General features: G+C 42.2%; 1 protein-coding gene across 2 annotated transcripts in view; it reads right to left on the reverse strand.

Moving 5' to 3' along the window:
* The window catches only part of LOC131907493 (solute carrier organic anion transporter family member 1A5), a 98,112-nt gene extending 92,867 nt beyond the window's left edge, over positions 1 to 5,245 (reverse strand). For both annotated transcript variants that reach the window (XM_059258751.1, XM_059258749.1), the window contains exon 1: positions 5,029 to 5,245. The gene's annotated coding sequence lies outside the window, so the exon portion shown is untranslated. The remainder of the gene's footprint in view (positions 1 to 5,028) is intronic.
* Positions 5,246 to 8,507: the final 3,262 nt, after the last annotated feature.

Below are 8,507 nucleotides of genomic sequence, written 5' to 3' on the forward strand. Positions count from 1 at the left end.
TCAAGCTGCAGGAGACACTTAGAGTAAGCTTCTTAAAGTCGTGCTTACTGGGCTTGGGTTCAGGAGAAGGAACAGTCACTGCCTCATGGAGCTAGGAGCACTAAACAGTCCAACTCTCACTAAAAACTTCCTATTTCTTTAAACACAGGGAACTTTCATTCATTCATTTATTCATTCATTCATTCACTGTGTATGTTGCTAGGAAGAGGTCTAAAGACAACTTGCCGGAATCAGTTCTTTCATTATACCACATAGGTTCCAGGGATTGAACTCACATCCTCAAGCGTGGTAGCAAAATGGCTTTTCCAGTGAGCCATCTTGCCAGCCCCATAAAACCCATTTTGTCCACCTGCTTTGTAAGACCTCTGATAGTCTGAAGACCTGTGCTCTAACTAAGATATATGAATATTTAGGACAAACAACATTTCCCAAACAGGCATTAATAAGTTGAAGGAGATTAATTTTCAGTTTCCTTTCAACAAAAATACTTATAAAACCAATCTAAAATGTGCCCACAGTTTAGACAGCATATTTGTCTGTTTTTCCAGGCTCCTCTTACATAATTTCTTTTCCCACATTTCAGATGAAAGCCTTATCGCTCACCTTCTTAAAATGTCCATTCCTTCCCCTTTATCAAAGAATTCACTCTGTTATTTCCCCCAGGGAACATCCCATGAGGCCAGGCTTCCTGTAAGTGTCCTCTGTAGTAGGAGCCAAATACTTTAGCTTTGTAGTTAATTTTCCTACAGGGGATTTCATTGCATTCTTAAAAGCATAATACCTATGTGTTTATAGAAGGAAGGCAAATGCTCTCCAAAGCCATTGAAGTGGCAACACCCTAAACCTTAAGAAGCTGTTTCCTTTGTTTAGGAGGGATACTCCTGCTCAGAGGATGATAAACTCTAATTTTTATAAAGCACTGTTGAATTATGAAGGAAATGTCTCATCAATCTAGATACAAAATTCTCCAAAAGCTATTCTTCAATCCATCTTGAATCTGTGTTGAAGCATCTCAGAGACTTCCAGATTAAAAAAATTAGAAGTTAACAGAAGCAACTATACCTTCCCTTAACTTATTAGGGAACAAGGAAGTCCCACATTAGACATATCCAACTAATTATTTGGTTAGAGTTGATATCATCTAAGCGGGACAGGTGTGGTCAATAATCCTTTTATACATCTAGAGAATATATTTCAAAATATTTCTCAGAAATCAACAAAGGAATGATTCCCATAACCAAATAACAAACTTCTCTATGAATTTTGATTGTTTTCAATAAACTTTAAGAAAATTAGCATTCACCAATAATCTTTAGTATTTTAGCTTTTTTTTTCCTGGATATGTGACTGTGAAGAATTCAGACCAACAGGGCTTGGTGGAGGGAGCATGTTTGTGATTCCCGTGCTCAGGAGGCAGAGACAGAAGAATTGCTATAAGTTCAACCCTGACCTGGCCTACATAGTGAGTTCCAGGTTATCATGGACTAGTAGGACTCTTTATTTTTAAAGGGAGGAATTTATACAATTAAATGGAATTCATAAAACTAGCTCTTTACACAAAACCATAAGAATTGAAAATGAGGCCAGGTGGTGGTGGCACACACCTTTAATTCCAGCACTTGGGAAGCAGAGGCAGACAGATCTCTGAGTTCCAGGACAGCTAGGACTGTTATACAAACAGAGAAACCTTGTCTTGATAAATAGATGATAGATAGATAGATAGATAGATAGATAGATAGATAGATAGATAGATAGATAAATGAAAATGAGCCCTTTGTGAGCAACAGAAACTCCTGCAAAGCCAATTAACTGATGAGAATGCCAGTGACTGTAGAGAGGTTAGAACATGGCAGGTCCAAAGACAAATAATCTTGGGCCATTTTTATCCCTCTTAATAACTGTGTGCTACTGTTCCCTGTGCCTGCAGACAGCTTTGTGCTCATTGGCTGAATCATTTGAAATGTACTGAGTACCAGCTTTACACCCAACCAAAAAGTTAAAAACACTGCTGGAAAATATCCAGGCCTACAGCACAGATGTCTCCACTCTGTTTTAATCCTTCTACCTAATGTTTCCACTGAGGGGTTTGAAAAATGAACTGATCTATGAATTTCTTTGTTCTGTTTCTCTAAACTGTTCCCACATTGGAGCATGGACCTTGGGGTAGCCTAAGCCTGTGTTTGTTAGCCGTGGTCACTCATATTTGACTCCAGACTAAACTATCCCTTATCCCTTCTTAGATGAGAGTTTTGTTTTTGCATCAATACTTTTGATCAGTAAGTCTAACACAGTCGTAATTCAATGACGATCTTCACAGAGAAAAGTTGAGTTTCTGGAAGTGGTGAACTGTTGCTCCCACAGACAAGCATTAAATCCTTAGGAACGTCTGAAGCAGACTCATCACGTGATTGACTCTACACGCATCTTCCCCTCTTTCACGTCAGCTTGATGAAGCAGCCGAGCGAAAGCATGAATTGTGACTTCACTTGAGGGCAGCCACTAGAGCAAGTGTCCCCTGAGCAGTTCTGGAGAGCTCTACAGACTCACCTTTGGGAAGGAGAAAACACGCCTTAACAGCCCCTCCTGTTCTGTCATGGATGAAAATGTCGTCCACAGGCTCAGGTGGCAAAGCCGTTTGGGAGGTGAAGCCCATCTGAAGGGCATAGGCCCTTGTGGGGATGGCCTTGTGGTTTCTAGTGTGGCCCTACTTCTGTCCTGTCTGTTTACTGGTCCACCAACAACCCACTCCTGCATATGCCACCATGATGCATTGTACTTTAAACCATTAGCTAAAATAAGCCCTTCTTCCCCTAACTACCTTCTTGTTGGGTATTTGATCACAGTAATGAAACAGTAGTTTAGTTGATCAAGAAGCACATATAACAACCTTAGATATTTATATATTGCTAGTACTTAGAAACAGTCTTTTACTCAAGCCTCTGGTGGTAACTGGGTAAGAGAACTGAGCACATACAATAACAAATCTCACTGCTCATCCTGTGCTAGGGATGGAAGAAGATAAAATAGCATAGCAGAAGTCTCACTAAGTTCTGCAGTATCCATGAGAGAAGCAAGCCATCCCCACAACAGCACTAGGATTAGGTAGCAAAGCAGCTTTTCTAACCTATTAGGACAAGAAATGAAATGTGTGTGTGTGTGTGTGTGTGTGTGTGTGTGTGTGTGTGTCAATAAAAACAAAATTGCTTTAATTATAGAAAATTATGAACACGTGTAAAGCCCACAATTTAGGACTGATGAGATGGGTCAGCAGGTAAAGGCACTTACAGAAAAGCCTAACAGCCTGAGACCCATTCCTGGAAACCAGGCACTGGGAAGAGAGAACTGATTTTCTCGGCGTACACACACATGTGCTACATGTGCCACACATATACACTCACACAGACACACACAGACAAATAAATAAATAAATAAATAAATAAATAAATAAATAAATAAATAAATATGTAAAGTTTTAACAAATAAGTTGAAATAACTTTAAAAGTTAAGTCAAAGAATAAATATGTCTGATTTGCCTATGAATACTGAAAAAGATGGTAGGCACTGCCATATAAGATCCATAATCATGGCACTGCTTTAATTAAAACAGTATGCTTTGAGCACAAATACAGACAAGCAGGCTGCTGGCAGAAAACTGAATCCAACCAGAACCAGGATCGATGGAGTTATAATATGTAAGAATAGCTTAACAGGAAAAGCAAAGCATTAATAAATGGTCTTAATCATATATCCAAGTCCCCTCTAGCAAAACCAGAAAAGAGATGATCCTGGCTAATATTATGTGCAAAAATTTAAAAGGCAAGAGATCAGAGATTTTAATAAAAATTTTAAGTTGCAAAAACACTAGGGAAATATCAAGCTGAGGAAAAACATCTTTAAAAAGATATTATTAACAAGGGGGAGTGCAAAAAACAACATAAACCAAACAAAAAGCACAATGAGGAAATGTGGACCTACTGCATAATCCTAATCCAATAACACACAGGTTTAAAAACACTATAAATAGAGTAAAAATGAAGTTATGGGGAAATGTTTGAAACATATATAAAAAGCAAAATGTTCAATTCTAATGTGTGTGGGGGAAATCCTGTAAATGGGAAGAAACACATGGGGAAATGACCAGAGTGGGGTTTTTATAGGGGTTGCTGGTGCTGAGGAAATGCACCTCAAACAACATATGCCTCTGGGTTTACACAGCAAATGAAGGAAATGAAGAGGTACCCAATACCCAGTGGCTGGGGGACACACCTGTTGTCACCTAAGGACCAGGCATGAATTAGGTGTGCATGCTAACACTGAAAGCTTTCCCCAAGGCAGCATTAAATGAATACAGCAACATATACTGAATATCCAATGGTCTTAAACTCATGAATGAAAGGGGGCATCTCCATGGTTACGTGTAATGACATATGCTTTCACACGTTCTTCATGAATACAGAAAGAAATATGAAGATAAGCAGCAACTGACTGTGCTTTCGTATTTGTTGTTTTTAAGTAATGGTCTTGTTTTTTCATTTTCAACAGAAATGCCCATGGAGTGTGTGTGTGTGTGTGTGTGTGACTGTCAGCAGTGTGTGTGGACAGTATGGGTGGTCATAGCTCCAGGTTTTAGACTTGAAGAGTGTGGCAACAAGAACATATGGAGAAAGCAAGGCTTATAAGAAAGGAACTAGATAAAGGAGGAGAGGCCTTCCAGGACACGGGCAAAGCAGAAAGAAAACAGCCCTCCCGAGACTCAGATTCACTTCTAATCCACCAAACCACTTGTAGCTATAAAAACTCCAGGCACACCAAGTTTTGTGTAGGAACAAACAAACATCGTGCTGCACTGCACAGAACACGTCCAGGATTAAATACAGCTGCTGTTGCTATCAGGAATTTAAAGATCAAATATTAGAAAACTCAAAGAATCTTAAATTTATAATTTAGGATTAAATCTACCTTGTGTTTCTCCAAGCAAAAGTTGCTGGATTGCACCCACAACAACCAGAGGAAATGAGCGACTTTTACCTGAGCGTTCTTCACCATTGACAGTGGCTTCTGGTCTGTAAGCTCATCAATGCTGCCATGTCTTGCCTACTGGGTGATTGGCAGGAGAGAAGCAAAGCAGAGTGTAGGCAGGAGCCTCCTGTTCCTTGGAGAACTAGAGGGGATAAATAAAGGGATCTTTGTTTACATAACTTTTAATCCTTTGTTAAAGTTTCTTTGGTTCTGAGGGTTGCATAAAGCAGGTTATAATCTTGGAAACAGACTCCAAGATTAGCCACTTGGAGCCTGGGGCTCCTCCTTCCTGATCTGTGATTTCAGTTAACTCCTCAGTGGCCTTGTCTCCCATTGCAACATCTTATCAAAAGACCACAGAAAGCTCCCTTGATGTTCCTTCGTGTTTTCTTTTCTGATTAAGAAGCCTTGAACCAGCCTCCTGTACTGCCCACTTGATGAATTCAGATGTGCATAGAGGGCATAGAGGGTTGGAGAGCTAGCCCAATCAGAAAAGTATAGGCATGATACAGCTGCCAGGTGGCTTCTCTGTCTCCATCAGTTAAAGAATTAAAAGACAGAGAAATGAGAGCGTGTACAGTCAGTGTGTTTATGAGCAAGCCTTGCGGACTTCTTACACAGAAGAGGAGCCCTCAGAGCAGGGCAACCATCAGCTTTAAAGGACCTGAGGTTTTCTTTGTGTCTAGAAGACCCCCCTTGGCTAGTCACCCTCTTTCGCTTTTCTTTGCTCTGAAGATGTCCCTGTACCCCTTCTCTGGCAGAGATAATGTTTCTGCTTCTGGAATTGTTGATCAACTGGGGTAAAAGTGGGTCCCTTGACCTCCTCTGTGCTTTGTGGTGTAGCCAATACAGAGAACCCCACTCTATGTGAAGAAAATGGGCTATGTTTTAGAGAAATAGAAACTTAAACTGCTGGAGACAAAGGCAACCACAAAAAAAAGGGGGGTAAGAAAAGGAAGGTAGGAAGGGAAGGAGGGAGGGGGAAGGAAGAGGGAGGAGAGAGAAAGAGAAAAGAAAGAACGAAAGAAAGGAAGGAAGGAAGAAAGAAAGAAAGAAAGAAAGAAAGAAAGAAAGAAAGAAAGAAAGAAAGAAAGAGAGAACTTACTACCTGTTGTTGGGGGCAAGAGGTAATTTTTTAAAAAGCTCAATGGAGTTGTGTCCCCCTTTCTTCCATCCTCAGTGCCCACGGCCTCAAAGCTAGCTTTGATCTCCAGAACCCACCTTCCAAAAGCTGGTGTGCTGTGGGATGTTCTGTATGGCAAATGTGTTGCTCTGATTGGTTGGTAAATAAATCATTGATTGGCCAGTGGCCAGGCAGGAAGTATAGGTGGGACAAGGAGGAGAATAAAGTTGGGAAGTGGAAGGCTGAGTCAGAGACACTGCCAGCTGCCACGATGACAAACAGCATGTGAAGATGCCGGTAAGCCATGAGCCATGTGGAAAGGTATAGATTAATAGAAATGGATTAATTTAAGCTGTAAGAACAGTTAGCAAGAAGCCTGCCACGGCCATACAGTTTGTAACCAATATAAGTCTCTGTGTTTACTTGGTTGGGTCTGAGCAGCTGTGGGTCTGAGCAGCTGTGGGACTGGCAGGTGGGAGAGATTTGTCCTGACTTTGGGCCAGGCAGGAAAACTCTAGCTACACTGGTGTGCTGGCGTACACTCACAACCTCAGCACTTGAGAGGGAGTCAGGCCGGTCCCTGGGGCTTGCTGTTGAGCCGGCCTCACCGACTTGATGAGAGATTGTCTCAAAAACCAGGGTGGATGGTGCCTGAGCAATGACACCTAAACTGACCTCAGGCCTGCACAAGCACACATACCCGCACTCCCGTGGACAGGGACAGGCACACACAAACGTACAACAAACATATGAAAAGAAGGAAATGAAGATAGTGGAGAGATGCTTAGTGTCAGATCCCCAAAGAAACCTGAGACAAGCCGGGTGGTGATGGCACACACCTTTAATCCCAGCACTTGGGAGGCAGAGGCAGGCGGATCTCTGTGAGTTCAAGGCCAGCCTGGGCTACAGAGTGAGTTCCAGGAAAGGAGCAAAGCTACACAGAGAAACCCTGTCTCGAAAAAACAAAAAAAAAAGAAAGAAAGAAAGAAAGAAAGAAAGAAAGAAAGAAAGAAAGGAAAGAAAGACAGACAGACAGAAAGAAAGAAAGAAAGAAAGAAAGAAAGAAAGAAAGAAAGAAAGAAAGAAAGAAAACCTGAGACAAAGTCTCACTCAGTACCTGTGGTTCCTCCCAACACTTCCCAACTCTAATTTAAACCCCTCCAAACCAGACACTGGGTTTCACTCTCCATCCCCCAGCGTCTGTGAGCCCTGTCTAACTCAGCTATTTTGGCTGTGTGCCCTCTTGGTCTCTTTGCTTTTGGTCTGCTGGTCCTTGCAGCTCCTCTCTTCCTCCTCTCTTAGTCCCCTCTCTCCTCTCTCTTTTCTTCCTCTCACTAACCTCCCCTTACATGGCTCAGTTCAGCCTGGATCCTTCCAGATGCCTCTGTCTGTTCTCTCCCTCATATCTACAGTAGAACCTTCTCCTCAACCATACCTAGGAGCAATCATGTCCTCAATTTCATTCACTTAGCAGGGAAGTGTACTTGTTGCTCTTTCAGAGGATCCGAGTTCCCAGCACCCACTTGGCAGCTCACAACCTCCTGTGACCCCACCTCCAGGAGATCTGATGTCCTCTTGTAGACTCTTTGGAAGCCAGCACATGTGCTGTGGGATGGTCTGTATGTCAAATGTGTTGTTGATTGGTCAATAAATAAATCACTGATTGGTCAGTGGCCAGGCAGGAAGTATAGGCGGGACTAACAGAGAGGAGAATTGAGAGAACAGGAAGCTGGGTGAAGGAGACACTGCCAGCCGCCATCAGGACAAGGAAGATGTAAAGTACCGGTAAGCCACAAGCCACGTGGCAAGGTATAGATGAATAGAAATGGATTAATTTAAGCTGTAAGAACAGTTAGCAAGAAGCCTGCCACGGCCATACAGTTTGTAAGCAATATAAGTCTCTGTGTTTACTTGGTCGGGTCTGAGTGGCTGTGGGACTGGCGGGTGAGAGAGATTTACCCTGACCGTGGGCCAGGCAGGAAAACTCTAGCTACACACATGTGTCATACAGTGACATGAGTAAAGGAAATATTTTTAAAACAATGAAAAGATGTGCCTCAAACAAATGTTCCATTGCAGGGTAGCTGGAGGGTTCAGCCTAGCTTAACAGGAAGAAATGGAAGGGCTGAGTGGAAGGCATATGCTCGTTTCCCAGGATGCTGCTGATGCTTGTGAACACCAGATTATCTTGAGAGAACCAGCGCTCACAGATTAGTGGACCAGTGATTTCTCTAGCTAGATTGAGATAGTCTGTCAGGCCACAAGATAGTCACACCCCAGGGAAATCTAGGACAGAATGAAAATGATAATGGATTGCTATCTTAAGGAGAGAAATGTGACATCATGCAAAGGCTTTGACACATCC

Source organism: Peromyscus eremicus, chromosome 3, assembly GCF_949786415.1.
Source record: "Peromyscus eremicus chromosome 3, PerEre_H2_v1, whole genome shotgun sequence".
Taxonomy (NCBI): Eukaryota; Metazoa; Chordata; class Mammalia; order Rodentia; family Cricetidae; genus Peromyscus; species Peromyscus eremicus.